General features: G+C 35.5%; 1 protein-coding gene across 5 annotated transcripts in view; it reads left to right on the top strand.

Annotated features, from left to right (window-relative positions):
* Positions 1–16,387, top strand: part of SSH2 (slingshot protein phosphatase 2) — a 244,327-nt gene that overhangs the window by 117,813 nt on the left and 110,127 nt on the right. Inside the window, exon 3 of one of the 5 annotated variants that reach the window (XM_064582305.1) lies at positions 15,918–15,992. The exons of the other annotated variants lie outside the window; for them this stretch is intronic. The gene's annotated coding sequence lies outside the window, so the exon portion shown is untranslated. The remainder of the gene's footprint in view (positions 1–15,917; positions 15,993–16,387) is intronic. 5 annotated transcript variants of the gene reach the window in all.

Raw genomic sequence — 16,387 nt, forward strand, 5'->3', positions numbered from 1 at the left:
TCCTGTTGAGTTCCTAGGTGTTCAGAATGGTTTGATCCCTATCTAGCTGACTTCCTGGGACCAGACGAAATTTAGGTCTCCCTACACCTCTGCCATCTTGCTCCTCCTCCTCCTCCTTTTCCTAGTTTCTTGACAAGAGTGAGGATTTTCATTTCACTGAAGTATTCTTTGTTTCTGAAAAATGTATTCACAGATATTTTATATTTATCTGGCATGTTCTGCTTCTGGTAGCTATGAAGGACATTCTTTTTAAATCTGATTTAAAAAGCAAATCTAATTATGGCAGCCATGATGAAATTAGGTATATCTTTTAAAGCTAGGTAAATAATTTTACTTTTTTTCCAGATATTATTCTTCATGGCATTAACAACAACAAAAATGTAAATTTCCCCTCAGTTCTTGACTTTTCCAAACTAAGTTTTAGAAAAGTTTTTTCTTATATAAGTATATAGAATTATTGAATTACTGTATTGGAACTATACAGGAACTAATATGACACTGTATGTTAATTACACTTCAGTTTTTTTAAAAAGATTCCATACAGCAAGAAGATGTAACAGTTACATTTATGTACCTAATGACAAACCATCAAAATGTATGAAGCAAAAACTAACAGAATTGAAGGGAGAAATAGATATTTATATAGTAATAGAGACTTTAATATTACACTCATAATAATGGCTAGAACAACCAGACAAAAGATAAGTAAAAAAAAAAAATAGAAGACTTAACCAGGACAATAATCAACTAGACTTAACAGACATGTACAGAACACCATCCAACAACACCAGAATATACGTTCTTCTCAAGGGCCCATGGGACACTTTCTAAGACAGACCATATGTTAGGCAACAAATTAAGTCTCAATAGATTTGAAAAGGTAGATCTTATACAAAGCATCTTCTCTGACCACAGTGTAATGAAGATAGAAGTCAATAATGAAAGGAAAACTGGAAAATTCACAAAATATTGGAAATTAAACAACACACTTCTAAACAACCAATGCATCAAAGAAACCACAAGGGAAATTAGAAAATACTTGGAGACAAATGAAAATAAAACACAGCATGCCAAAACTTATGGGATGCAGCAAAAGGAAAATGTATAGCTATAAATGCTTACATTAAAAAACAAGATCAGGACACCTGGGTGGCTCAGTCGTTTGGGTGTCCAACTCTTGATTTCAGCTGAGATCATGATCTTGGGGTTGTGGGATCGGACCCCACACAGGGCTGCACACTCGGTGCAGAGTCTGCTTGGGACTCTGTCTCTCCCTCTGCCGCTCCCTCTGCTCACTCTAAGATAAATAACTAAATAAGTAAATAAATAAGTAAATAAAATCTTTAAAAAAACAAAACAAGATCTTGGGGCACCTGGCTGGCTCAGTTGGTAGAGCATGTGACTCTTGATCTCGGGGTTGTAAGTTTGAGCCCCACGTTGGGTATAAAGATTACTTAAAAATAGAATCTTAAAAACAAGATCTCAGATCAACAGCCCAACTTTACAGCTCAAAGAATAAAGTAAATCCATAACTAGAAGAGGGAAGGGAATAATAAAAATTAAAACAAAGATAAATGAAATAGAGAGTAGAAGAACAATAGAGAAAAAGTCAATGAAACAAAAAATTGGTTCTTCAAAAAGATTGATAAGCTGACAAACCTTTAGATAAACTAAGGAGAAAAGAGAAGAGATTCAAATTATTAAACCAGAAATGAAAGTGGAGACATTACTACTGATTCTACAGAAATGAAAAGGATTATAAGAGTGTACTATGAACAGTGGTACACCAACAAATTGAATAACCTAGATAACATGGATAAATTTCCAGGAAAAAAACTACCAGGACTAAATCATAAAGAAATAGGAAATCTGGGGCGCCTGGGTGGCTCAGTTGGTTAAGCGACTGCCTTCGGCTCAGGTCATGATCCTGGAGTCCCGGGATCGAGTCCCGCACCGGGCTCCCTGCTCGTCAGGGAGTCTGTTTCTCCCTCTGACCCTCCTCCCTCTCATGCTCTCTCTATCTCATTCTCTCTCTCAAATAAATAAATAAAATCTTTAAAAATAAATAAATAAAATAAATAAAAAATAAAAAATAAAAAAAGAAATAGGAAATCTGAATAGACCTATAACTATAGTAAGAAGATTAAATCAGTGATCAGAAATCTCCCAACAGAGAAAAGCCCTGAACCCGTTGGCTTCACTGACATTGCTGCCAAACATTTAAAGAACTAATAATACCAATCCTTCTCAAACTTCAAAAAAAATTAATTTTTTAGATTCTTAAAAAATTAGATTTTTAAATCTAATTCATTCTGAAACCAGCATTACCGTTATACCAAAGCTGGACAAAGACACTATTAAAAAGGAAAACTATAGAGCAGTATTTCATATGAATATTGATGCAGAAATTTCCAACAAATTACTCACAAACAGAATTCAGCAACATATTAAAAGGACTGTACCCTGTGACCAAGTGGGATTTATTCCTGGAATGCAAGGATAGTCCACATATGAAAATCAATCAGTGCAATATGCCACATCAACAGAATAAAGGGGAAAAAAACAATCATTTCAATTGATGCAGAAAGTGCATTTGACAAAACTCAACACCTTTTGACGTGAAATGTGAAAGACTGAAAGCTTTTCCTCTAAGATCAGAAACAAGGCAAGGATGCCCATTTTCACTACTTCTATCAGCATAGGACTGAAAGTTCTAGCCAGAGCAATTAAGGAAGAAAAAGAAATAAAACACCATCCAAATTGGAAAAGAAGAAGTAGAATTATTTCTGCTTTCAGGCAATATGATACTAAGTCAAGACACAAAAGTCAGTTACATATCTGTACACAATGAACAATCTAAAAAGAAAATTACAAAAACAATTCCATTTATAATAACATCAGAAAGGATACTTAGGAATTAACCAAGGAGATGAAAGACTATACAATGAACCCTATAAATCATTGCTAAAAGAAATTTTAAAAGACACTCTCAGCGCTGAGTCGGCCTGGGACTTTCTCTCCCTCTCCCTATGCCCCCCCCCCCACACACACACGTGCACTTGCACTTGCCCATCCTCTCTCTCTCTCTCAAATAAATAAGTAAATCTTTTTTTAAAAAGTATCAGAGGAAAATGTACTCCATAGGTGTTATCACCTTTAATGACTAACCAAATTGTGGCACTCTCAAGGAGCACCTTCAACAATTTTGTACTTTACACAGACCACATGAAAAGGGCCAACCCTGGGAAGTTTCTATCTTTGGGCTCTCATTCTTTGCTAAGACCACCAATGGAACCTTCCTTATTGCCGAACTGGCCCTCAACCATAAGGGCCAGGGGGCAGCCGTGCTCTAGAGGATCTGGGCAGAAACTCTGCCAAGCTGTTGCCGGACAGCGTCTGCAGAGGCAGATGTGTGGATTCTATTAACTAGAGCCTGATCCAAGGAGCTGCTCATGATCCAAAGTCCTGCTAGACCTGCTGTCTTCCTTTTACCATAGTTTTTGAGGCATTTGAAGAGCTTTTTCCAGATTATGTTTAAAATTAAAACTAAAGCGTTGTTGTAAAGAGTTCAAGGGCAGATACAGAGTACTAATGACTTGTGGTGCCATGGTCTTTACCAATTTAGCAAGACCAGCAAGTGGCATTGTCTCAGGATAAAGCCCTATTCTATAGACAAAACAATATGGCCAAGGAAACTCAGGGAATGAGTTTGAAGGCATAAATCCAGGATAGGAGAGCCACTATATTAAGGACTTTCTTTTCTTCCCACCAACAACAAAAAAAAGTAGAACATACAAATAAAAGACAACTCTCTCTCTCTCTCTCTCTCTCTCTCTCTCTCTCTCTATATATATATATATATATATATATATTTTTTTTTTTTAAAGACATAGTCACAGGATAGTTCCACTCACTCATTTTAGTGGATTTGCTATTAGTCCTGCTGTAAAACTATGTTGAATTTTGCAGGTCTGTTCTATATTAATTTAATGAATAAAATTAGCAATGTGAGTTCATAATAATTCACAGATATTTCTCTAGGAAAGGACTTCAGTTTTCACACTCTTGTTTATCTCCCCTTTAGGCTCTCAGCTCCCATGCATTCCTTGTTTTTGCATTCCCAATATCCAGGCCAACCCCTGGCAATTAATAGACATGCATTACCTAATTGTTAAATTATGAATAAATTAATGATAAATGTATGAATTGAAACTAGGGAAGTTTGTATAGCAATAAGCATCTTGTAGCTTTAAAAGTAATTCATGACTGGATGATTAACTTTTTATAGTGCTATTACCTTTTCCCAATTGAATGAAAGGTGTAATTAACTTCATTTAAAGAAAAAATAGCTTACAGATAAGAACCAAAGATTTGCCTTTCCTTCTTCTCCACTTCTCTACCCTCCTCTTCCAACCCCCAAAATTAGAATCTCATCTTCCTCCAGGAAATATTCAGGGAACTTAAAAAAAAATTAATAAAGTTAGTATACTTTCCTTCTTGTTCGCTACAAGTTATTTGTTTTGGATGAAAGGATAAGAGGCTATTAGGAAAGTTCTATTCTGAATACTTAATTCAGAACTGCCAAGTTCAGCATAAGGTCAAGCTTTTTATTTTCTTCTGATATTCTTGTGCGTATGGATTTAAACAGTATAAACTGTAGGAACTCCTGATATACATGATTTTTTTACCTGAAATATGTATACAGTGTGTGTGTGTGTACACATGCATGTATATACACATACAAGTATATATTTCAGGGTAAGAAAACTATATATATAATATACCTATATACAAATATACATATATTATACATATATATGTATGTCTCTTTATATATGTATATATATATATTATATATGTATATATATATATTATACATATATATATACATATATATGTATATATATATTATACATATATATGTATGTCTCTTTATATATGTATGTCTCTTATACATATATATGTATGTCTCTTTGTGTATGTTTAGTTTTAAATATATTTTATTTATTTATTTATTTATTTATTTATTTATGTTAGTTTTAAATATATTTTAAAGGAGGGGTGCCTGGGTGGCCCAGTCATTAAGCGTCTGCCTTCGGGCTCAGGTCATGATCCCAGGGTCCTGGAATCAAGCCCCACATCGGGCTCCCTGCTCAGCGGGAAGCCTGCTTCTCCCTCTTCCTCTGCTTGCTGCTCCCCCTGCTTGTGCTCTCTCTCTGTCAAATAAATAAATAAAATCTTTAAAAAAATAAATATATTTTAAAGGAAATAGATACTACAGAAGATTTCCTATGATAACCCAAATGAACTCAAATTGCCGTCATCATCAAATTCTGTATCACTTCAACATTCATATTTAATTACCTCTAAAGATGCTATAAACGTTCTGATGGAGAATTTTTACAAAGTGAAATTAAAGAGCTTTTACTAGAACTAATATGTTGAGTATTAGTATTTATAGAATATTAGTCTTCTGAAAAGACACTTCAAAATGTTTGCCATATTTTCATCTTCAGAACAAGATTTCTGAAAAACAAAAAATTTCCCAGGTAAAAGTAAAAATTTATCCCAGAGCAGCATCTGTTCTTCAAATTGGATTGAAGCAGAAACATATATAAATGTATATAAATTTTAGGCATACAATTTCTGTCATACCTATGTAATGGCAGGGAATTGGACTACGTTATTTTTCTATTGTCATTTAATATTATTTCTATAATAATTAGTCTTAGACTTCCTGTCTAGTTAGACAAGACTCTAAGTCTACAGCTTATTTGATTTTCTTTTTATATATATGAAGGGGTCATCAAGGAAAGTATGGGTATCCAGCAGTGTAATAGAGGGAAAGAACAGTGAACTAAGAGTATGAAGACCTAATTTTAGTTCTGCCTCACCTCTTACTATGCTAAGCCTCCGTTTCCTTATCTGTAAAATGAGGATAACATCTACCTATCTATCCTCTAGGTCTGTTGAAAAAGCAAAATAGTGTATAGGAAAGCCTTACCAAATATTAAGCACCCAATATTACAGCAAGATGTAAATTGGTGATACTTTCACTAGTACTGGTCTAAATTCTTTTCCATTTTAGTTTCACAAACTCACAGCCTAATTTCTCTAACTCTGTGTTTTGACTGACACCCTTTATATCATATAGTGTTAAGATAATTTACTGAGGAAAAACAAGAAGAGAAGTTGAGAGACTTTAGATACCAATAAAATTCTTCTTTAGTACAAATCTGGTATGGATTAGGAATGGGAGCTTCCCATCTTGGGGTCAGTAGTTGAGATGATTCAACCTGGATGATAACCTAAAGTCGCAGCTATTGGATGCTATTTGGAAATCCCTGTTTAAAGGTGCTGATCATCTTGTTTTATTCATTCAATGAATATTAAGCAGAGACTCATCTACTTGCTTCTCTGACTCACCACTATTCCACTATCCTGAGGCAGAAAGAATATATTAATAAGCATAACAGGCAGACTATTCTGGTGTTAATTATCCACTGGGAATTTCCCCAAGCCAAGCAGTCATTTGGAGAGAGAAGAAAGGACCTGTTATTGATTACCTAGCCCAGCCCTAAAACAGCTGTTCTGCTGAAACACCAAACAAAAGGTCAGGAAATTTACAAACTGTTTAAAACACATGATTGGTTATGAGCCATCTCTGCTTACAACAATCCATCCTCTTCAGTAGAAAAATTCTCACTTCATGCTCTAACAGAACTCTCTACTTCCCTTTTACAACACTTCCACCACTGTTAGTATATATTACTTGTTGTCTTTTCTTGCCACTTACCAATGAGTAAAGACAGAATCTCTATCTTGTTCATGATTGTATCCTTAAATTCTGGCACATAGAAAGTACTCAGTAACTTCCTATAGAAGTAATGAGTAAAGAACCATACTTTTCATCCATTTTCAGGTTTTGGGAAAGATATTTAACCTCTTTGAGCCCATTTCCTCAACTCTGTAATAGAAACAAAATATTTCAGTTTTTCTTAAGGATTTTTGTAAAATATGAAGGTTAAGTGCCTATCACAGTAATAGGCACTCAAAGGGTAGTAATTATTAATATTATTTTTACTGTTTTTCCTTTTTATCATTATAAACTGAGTTCTTCTAAAACTAGGATTATAATTTTTTGTCCATAATGAATAAATCTTCATAGTGCATATTTCAGAAACCTTCAAAATCACTACAGCCTAGTTCCTTGGGGGTTGGGGCATATAAGCAGTTGATTTTAAAGTTAAAGCTTTTTTCAAATAAGTTAAAATATACCCAGCAGGCCAAAGTTTTATCATTTTGTTTAGTTTTGCTTAACTATCCCTCTTCTTAACAGCTGGAACATATGATCAATGAAGTCACTTTTAATTTAATTCAACTGAATTAAATGGTGATTATCTTAGATAGGTTGGTATATGAATTGTATAGGATGCCAAATGACTTAATTTTAAGTAAACCAAACTGGGCTTTCCATAAAAAGGATGCTCTAGCATATATATATTACACACACATTATACATATATTGCTGCTACATCTTTAGCCACATAAAATATTTATATCCTCTGGAACAGGAAAAGATAGGCCATGAAGAAGATAAGAAAGGCATATTTGGGAAGATTGCAAATAATTACACGTAAAAATATTATGCCAATAGGAAGTTCATGTATGTTACTATTTTTAAGTTGGAGATTTTATCTGTGTTTGAGAAGAGGAAATGGTTGTTGTTTTAAATAACCTGTTCGCTAGGGGCGCCTGGGTGGCTCAGTCATTAAACGTCCGCCTTCGGCTCAGGTCATGGTCCCAGGGTCCTGGGATCGAGCCCCACGTCGGGCTCCCTGCTTGGCAGGAGGCCTGCTTCTCCCTCCCCCACTGCCCCTGCTTGTGTTCCCTCTCTCGCTGTGTCTCTCTCTGTCAAATACATAAATAAAATCTTAAAAAAAAAACAAAAAACCTGTCGGCTAGAAGTTACATATGAAATTGTAAGTTCCTTAATTGAGATAAGGTAACCATGCAAGAGCTCAATTTTTAGAGTACCAGATTCTACCATGCAAAGCTTATTAACTGAATTCTCCCTCCCCCACACATACTGTTTGGGTTTTTTATATATGCTGTAGTTTATTTGGGGATGTATTGAACTCTAAATGCCATATAGCATGCAGGTAGGGTTGTCCTGTGGAGTTTAGGAACTGACCTGGAGTTGAGAAGGTCAGGATTACTTAGCAGCATTGCAATAATAATGTAAACTAAGAGATGGATTGAGATTCACACACACACACACACACACAATTACATTTCTCTGTCACTCAAGAAATTTCTGGAAAATGGCTGACAAGCCAACTTGATATGGATCCGTGGGTTCAAGTGTGTGAATACATTTTGGAAAGTGTGACTCTGCAAAATATTCTAATAGTCTTAAAACATTCTAATGGTTTCTTGGAATTTAGACTATAAATATTATCCTTTAAGTTAAAAATGTTTGCATAACAAGATCAATTATTGTGACAATGTCCTCCTTTGTCATCGGGTTAAATATATATTTTACCTCTCTCAACTGGCTTGTTTCCCTCATCTTATCAATGTGGTTGGGTCTTTATCAAACTAAAAGAAATTGAAATATAATTTTAAAATATTCCATAACCTTGCTTTCATCTCAAACTACAATTTTATTTTGATTTCTTGAAAGGACAGGCTGTATTTACTGCATCCTTTGTCCACTCCCATTCACTCTTCAACCCATGAAATCTAGCTTTTATCCTTCTACCACTCAAACTGCTGCTGTTGTTAAGATCGCCAGTGAATACTTTTTGGTTCCCATCTTAAATGGCTCTATAGACCTTTCTTCTCTGCAGTTTTCACCTCCTTTGGTTTTCTTATCATCATTCTTTGCTGGTTCCCCTTATGGCCTTTGCCCATAACCTCCCAATTGGTTTCACCAGCAAGTCTTCCCCTATTTATCTCTTAAAAGTTAATTTTTCCCCAGAAATCATTCTTACCTCTCTTTTATTTTAGAGCAACATTTTCAACCTTTTGGGGAACATGGAATCATTTGAAAAGCTAGTTAAAATGCTAGACATTTTCAAAAGAAAAATGTGTGCATACAACTTAATTTTGCATAAAATTTCAAGAGTACTGATGGCTTCCCATTCTCTGCTCTGTCTGTTGTTCTTTGGTGATTTCATCCACCCCATTCTTCACGCCCATGTGCCAGGAACTTTCAAATTTACGTATTCACCTCAGATCTCTTTTTTGAACTTTAAGCACTTCTTTCTTTTTTTTTTTTTTAAGATTTTATTTATATATTTGACAGAGAGAGACACAGCGAGAGAGGGAACACAAGCAGGGGGAGTGGGAGAGGGAGAAGCAGGCTTCCCGTGGAGCAGGGAGCCCGATGCGGGGCTCGATCCCAGGACTCCAGGATCATGACCTGAGCCAAAGGCAGACGCTTAATGACTGAGCCACCCAGGTGCCCCTAAGCGCTTATTTCTGACTGCCTCCAATCTCTTGTATGTCTTCTGATTGTCTTTATTGTATTTATGAAATTTATTTCTCTTACAAAGTTTCTTCCTCTTCTTCTTAAGGACCCCACAATCCACTTACTAGTTTAAGCTAGAAACTTCATATTTATCCCTGACTCTACCCTATGCCTCCATATTCAATAAATCCCTAAGTCTGTCACTTCTACCTCCTGATCTCTTACTGATGAAAGAACAAATATGACAAGGTTATAGACTGAAACAAGGACTTAGTACAGACAAAACCATTTTAAATTAGTGAAAATAACTTCTTTTTTTTAACTCCATTATAATTAATGTAGTGTTTTATTAGTTTCAGGTGTACAATATAGTGATTCAACAATTCTGTACATTACTTGGTGCTCATCATGATAAATGCACTCTTAATCCCCTTCACCTATTTCACCCATCCCCGCCCCCCACTTACCATGAAAATAACTTCTTAAACAAATATCCAAGTAAGAATAGTAAGCATCAGGTTTAAGGTGGATTTGGACAGACTGATCCTTTGATTCTGTAATGATACTATAGGCTTTATTACCTGAGTATTCACTATCATTTGGTAAAACTTATTTTAATCAAATTTTTTAAAGCTTGCATAAGATAATACAGAGTTTATTTTAGTGACAGGATTTATGTTAATAGCTTTATAAAGGACTTTAATCTGTATTTATAGAATCAAGGGCAGAAGGGGTTACATAAAATGTACATATATGTTTTTATCTCAGACTTTTCCTTTTCTGCTTATAGGTTCTGCCTCAGCCTTAATCTAGGCCCTTTTCTTGCTTGAATTATTGCCTCCTAACATGATCTCTTTGCATCTAACTGATCCTCATGCTGATATATCCTTCACCTACCTTCAGGCATGACTCCGATTTATTCATGTCACTTTCCAACTTAAAGTCTCCCGTTATTTTCTATTACCTATAGAATGGTCTAGACTTTGGTATGACATTTTTTAAAAACTGACCCCAGTTCAACCTTCCAGCCTTACCTACTGCTACTCAACCTTACACCCTTTATTCAGGCCTTAAAGAACTATGCGCTCTTCCCTAAACATGCCTTTTACCCTCTCAAAGCTTACTTATATGTGCCTTCAAGCACCAAATTAATGCTTCATATTTATTATCTCATTTCATCCCTACTAACAGTTCCAGGGAATTATTGTCCATTTTTCAGATGAGGAAGCTGAGACCCAAAGAGATTAGTGACAAATCATACAGCACTGAACTCAAATTCAAACTTAGTATATCTTCACTCTAATGCCTTTCCTACCCACCTTCTAGAATGCTCTTTCCCATCATTTTTTTGTCTAGTAACATTCCATTCATCCTTTAAAGTCTACCTCATATCACCTCCCATGGAGAGTTTTCTCTTTTCATTCATTTATCCTGTAAACTTTTTTTCTCCCTGGGTGGGCGTGAAGCCCAATGCAGGGCTTAAACTCATGACCCTGAGATCAAGACCTGAGCTGAAATCAAGAGTTGGACGCTCAACTGACTGAGTCACCCAGGTGCCCCTGTCCTGTAAACTTTAGCACTTTTTGAGTATTGGCTAAGAATCTGGATTTTAGAATTAGATGAGATGTGAATTGTCCTGGTTTTCTGATATTCTGATTTCTAGTTTTTCTTGTATAATCCAACCATCATGAAAGCATTGTCTTTAGTTTCCTGTTTTGATTTCTTTAGAGTGAAAACTTACAGATAATTGTGAAGAGAGTTGAGTACAGAATCCTACTAGAAATTTAGAACTCTCCTTCAGTCTTTTACAACCCTCTTAGCCATACCTAATTAAACAACAGTTTTTAAAGTAACTAGCCTTTATTTAGGTTTTTCAAAAAATTTTGAGTTCATATTTCTAGAAATAACAACTTTTATTTTTGTACTCCTAAGTAATTGGTTTATATAATACTTAATTACATTATGCAATTATGATAAGAAATGCAATGGGCACCAGTTTTTAAAACAAACACACAGATTCTTTTTTAAAAAGATTTATTGATTTATTTGAGAGAAAGAGAAGGTGGGGTGGGGGGCAGAGGGAGATAATCTCAAGCAAACTTCCCGCTGAGCACAGACCCCGACATGGGGCTCGATCTCACAATGCATGAGATCCTGACCTGAGCCAAAAACAAGAGTTGGACACTTAACTGACCGTGCCACCCAGGTGCCCCACAAGCACACAGATTCTTCATAAGCATGCCCCTTAACTGGTAAAAGTAGAAGTGAATGGGCATTACAAGAGAGGAGTGGCCTGTTAGGCAGGAACATCTCTGCTGCTATGACAGTATGCTTTATAGAGACTGTCAGTCCCTCAAGTCCTTTAAAAGTGGAAGCTGATTAGCAATTTTCACAGATTGCTGTGATGATGAAATGAGATATAATTCATTTAAATAGTTTGGCATAATGCTTAGCACATAGTAAATGTTCAATAAATGTTACTCACTATTACTGAGAACCATGATAACCTTTATAGAAGGGGTCTTAAATAAAGCATTAACCCAACAGCTTTGGGTGGTGATGAAAGGAGGGAGGAGTAAACTTTTCAAATGCAGACCAGTAAAGAGCACACCATTCAGGGAGAATGTTGAGTAGTTTGGTGAATCCAATGCCAGTCTTTCATATATCTCATCTGTCTCCCCTGCTTTACTGTGAACTGTTTACCATATAATTATATATTCTCATACTTCTTTGAATACCTAGTATTAACATGGTGCCTGGCAGAGTTGGTATTCATATTTTGGTATGCCTCTGTATATCCATTGGTAAAATATGAACAGTAATCACAGTATATGTCCAAATATGAATTAATATTTGAAGGGACTTTGAAAGCCCTGTTGTAAAGATTCAGTATAAGAAATTTACTATTCTGTCTCCTAGTGTTCTGTTTTTATTATTACAGGGCTTTTCTCTAGAGTATTAGCACTTACCATTTCAGTACTTAGGTCATTATGTCCACGTAAAAATGTAAGCAGCCATTCTTCTGTAGTTAATGCTTTTAAGTTTGATTGACTCAAGCTATCTTTCTTCTGAGATTTTTTAAGAAAGGGTCCTTGGGGCAAAACATGTTTTATGTTTTTGGGGATGCAGAACAAAATTTGAATTCTTTGAGAAATGTGAATTTAATGTTTGATAGAACACATCCATTGTTCCAGCAGTATCACCCAATATAGTCCAATATCAGTATGGACCCTTGGAGATGGGGTGGCTGTGGAGAATTAAGATGCCTTTAAGAAGAGATTGCATTTTACAAAGCAGATGAAACTTAACAGCCCACAAAGGTGGGTGTTTGTGTGCTTTTGTTCTTTTTTTAAAAGTGATGGGATTTCTTCTTACAGGAATTGTTTTAAATGTATATTTAGGTGCCACTTTCGATTCCATTCAACTATAAAGAGTTTCAGAATGGAGAGTTGGGGAGCTATGTTTTTGTTACAATTTAATTGACTGTCTAATCATCTACCTCTGTTCCAGTAATATCTAGAATAAATTACTCCTGGTAATAATATAAGAAGAAAATAACTTTCTTTAATTGTAATTCATTCAGTGTTAGCTAAATCTGTCACCAGCCTCTCACTCAAAGGCCCAAATTTATTTTCTGTGACATAAAAAGGACTATAATTATAAGTGGTTTTCAGCAATCAATAAATTTCACTAAGGACTTTATTTTTAACAGCCACTTATTATATCTTCCTATTTGCTCAATCTAAAAAATCAGCTTGGAAATGTTTTTAAATTTAATTTTAACCTAAATGATTAATTTTAATAAGTAATTTTTCTTTAAAAATTGTTGTTAGAAGTTGGGTTAAGGCAGTAGTATCTCTCATTTCCCAAAATTAAATTGCTATTTTTTCTTTTTTTTAAGATTTTATTTATTTATTTGAGAGAGAGGATGAGAGGAGAGAGAGAACACATGAGAGGGGGGAGGGTCAGAGGGAGAAGCAGACTCCCTGCCGAGCAGGGAGCCCGATGCGGGACTCGATCCTGGGACTCCAGGATCATGACCTGAGCCGAAGGCAGTCGCTTAACCAACTGAGCCACCCAGGCGCCCTTAAATTGCTATTTTTAACTCAACACAATCCTTTTCCTTGAAGACCTTCCTTTTGAAAGGCAGTATTCTGCAACTGAAACCGTCCACATTCAAGTTTATTTTTCTCTGTATCTATTATTTGACCTATAAAATTATGAAAACATCAGCCTCAAGGAGTAATTACTATTTTAAGTTAGACCACTTAAAGTGAAGTACCTTACAAACAAATAAAAATAATGTAATTTCTGGTAATGTAGTCATTTTAAAACACTAAAACTGAAAGATATATATTCCATTGTTTTCAATTATGTGGAAAGAGCACTGGTATTGGAGTTAGAAGATGTATGTTTGTATTGGTTGCATGACCTTGGATTCATTCTTTGAGACGCAGTTTCCTCTTACTTAAAAAAAAAATTAACATGCTTATTATGAGACATAAATAATATAGAAATATGAAAATACCTCAAATAGGCAAAGTCCTGTTACATAAATGTTTTATCACAGAAGGTATTTTTATCATTAGTGAATCTCTTGTATTTCTTCTCGTGGTCAGTTTGTAACAGAGCATTTTCCTAAAAATAAGAGTTCATTTAGAAGGTTTATAAGGGGAACTACAAAAACCTTTTAAAAAATGTAGGGGCACCTGGGTGGCTCAGTTGGTTAAGCAGCTGACTTCAGCTCAGCTCAGGATCTCAGGGTCCTGGGATCAAGTCATGCATTGCAAAGGGGTCGCGCTCAGCGGGGAGTCTGCTTCTCTCTTTCTCTCTCTCTCTCAAATAAAATCTTTAAAACAAACTTTTAAAAGTATTTCTCTTCTAATTATTTAATATACTCATTTTATTAGGGATGCTTATCGACCATAAATAGTTTCCCCCCCTCTGGGTTTAAACCATGGTGAGAAGGGGATTATAAAATTTCAAATCATTTCATGAACCCCAGAAAAGGATAGAAAAGTCAAAGCTGAAATAACTACTTTACGAGAAGTGTCTATGTGAAGATAAATCTCAAAGGGACTGGTCCTTTCTCTTTTTATTTGTTAGATACCATAAAGCAGGGGCGCCTGGGTGGCTCAGTCGTTGAGTCACTGACTTCGGCTCAGGTCATGATCCCAGGATCCTGGGATCAAGCCCTGCATCAGGCTCTCTGCTCAGCGGGGAGCCTGCTTCTCCCTCTCCACTCCCCCGCTTGTGTTTCCTCTCTCGCTGTGTCTCTCTCTGTCAAATAAATAAATAAAATCTTAAAAAAAAAAAAAAAAAAGATACCATAAAGCAAGAAGTTGAACAGTAATTAGACTATCAAGCCTAATTATTGTTTTCTATAAGTATACCAGATTCTTAAGTATCTGAAACCAGTTGATATTATTCCTGAGATTTTTAGACAAAATAGGAACTAGAGGTTTTTGTTTTATTTATTTTTTTTAAAGATTTATTTATTTGAGAGAAAAAGCGCGCGCATGCGCACATGAGCTGAGGGAGGAGCAGAGGGAGAGGGAGAATCTCAAGCAGATTACACTGACTGGAGCCCCACGCCGGGCTCAATCTCATGACCCTGACGTCAAGACCTGAGCTGAAGCCAAGAGTCAGAGGACACTGCATCACCCAGGCGCCCCTGTTTTATTTTTCCAACATTTTATTATTTAAAAAAGTAAACATGCAGACAATGCAGACAAAGAACTGTAAACACCCAAATACACACCCTTCCTGGATTCACAATTAGCATTTTGCTCTCTTGACTTTATCACATATTTACTCACCTATCCACCCTGGACTAGAAGTTTTAAGCTGGAAAAATGTTTTATTTATTCTTTTATATCTATTTTATGTAATAATATATAAGAAATATTTTAAAAGTTAAAGGCTTTATAAGCTACAACTTTCTGAATGAATTTTACATTAAAAATATGCCATATGCATAATATAAAAACATAAATGGAAAGACAAACACCAAATTTAGGAAGAGTAGCTACATGTATAGACAGGGTGAAAGGGCTCATAGAAAGTTCACAGAAGGCTTCAGTTGTGATGTTTTATTTCTTAAAAATCCAAAGAGTAAAATGTTAGAATGTAATAGTACTGTCTGTTGAGTATCTGGCTGTTTGTTATCCTCTCTGTTCTTTGCTGTATGTTTGAAATATTTCACAATTAAAAATTAAAATATTTGCTACTTAGTTTTCTTTTCCCTTGGCCAAGTATTTTTCACTTCACTTAAGATCCATTGTCTAGTTGGCCTTCCAGCTGAGGTGGATTAAGTAGAATCTGACAACACCATATCTTTGCTCACTTGATGCACTAGCTAAAGAATGATACAAAATACCCCCTTTCTACAAAGTATTGAGGAGTATAACTTTTGCATACTTCTTGGTTTTGCCTAACCCAGAGAGAAGAACTTCCTGTATTGTACTTAAATTCCTTGAAGATATTTGACATGCTTGTTGAAAAAGTGTATAATTGTGTAAGTATGTGATTTTGCATGTTCACCTGATTTTAGAAAAGAAAGACATGGAAAGTGAAATATGGCCAGGGAAGCTGATACATGAAAGCTTGAAGAGATAATGATGCTGCTCAGCCAGGGCCAAGAAACTTGACCAGTCTAAACAAACTGCATAGTACTAAATTGCTGTGAAAGGGCTGAATCAGTCCTGCTGCGATTTGAACTTTTGGCTCCTGAAAGTCTAAGACAGGCTTGAAAATAAAAATAAAGCCCTTACCTAACTGGGTTGTATTCCAGGCCCTCTACTGGATTCTCTGTGTGAAGGAGACGTCTGTCTATCAGAAAAGAGAAATCAGGAGAAAAATGAGGCAGTGAAAAGGAGTCTTAGGGGCCACTCCTTATACAGGCTGTGAGGG

The sequence above is a fragment of the Mirounga angustirostris genome, unplaced genomic scaffold, assembly GCF_029215605.1.
Source record: "Mirounga angustirostris isolate CCGP_5_RB_7025 unplaced genomic scaffold, mMirAng1.0.hap1 SCAF_17, whole genome shotgun sequence".
In the NCBI taxonomy this organism is placed as follows: Eukaryota; Metazoa; Chordata; class Mammalia; order Carnivora; family Phocidae; genus Mirounga; species Mirounga angustirostris.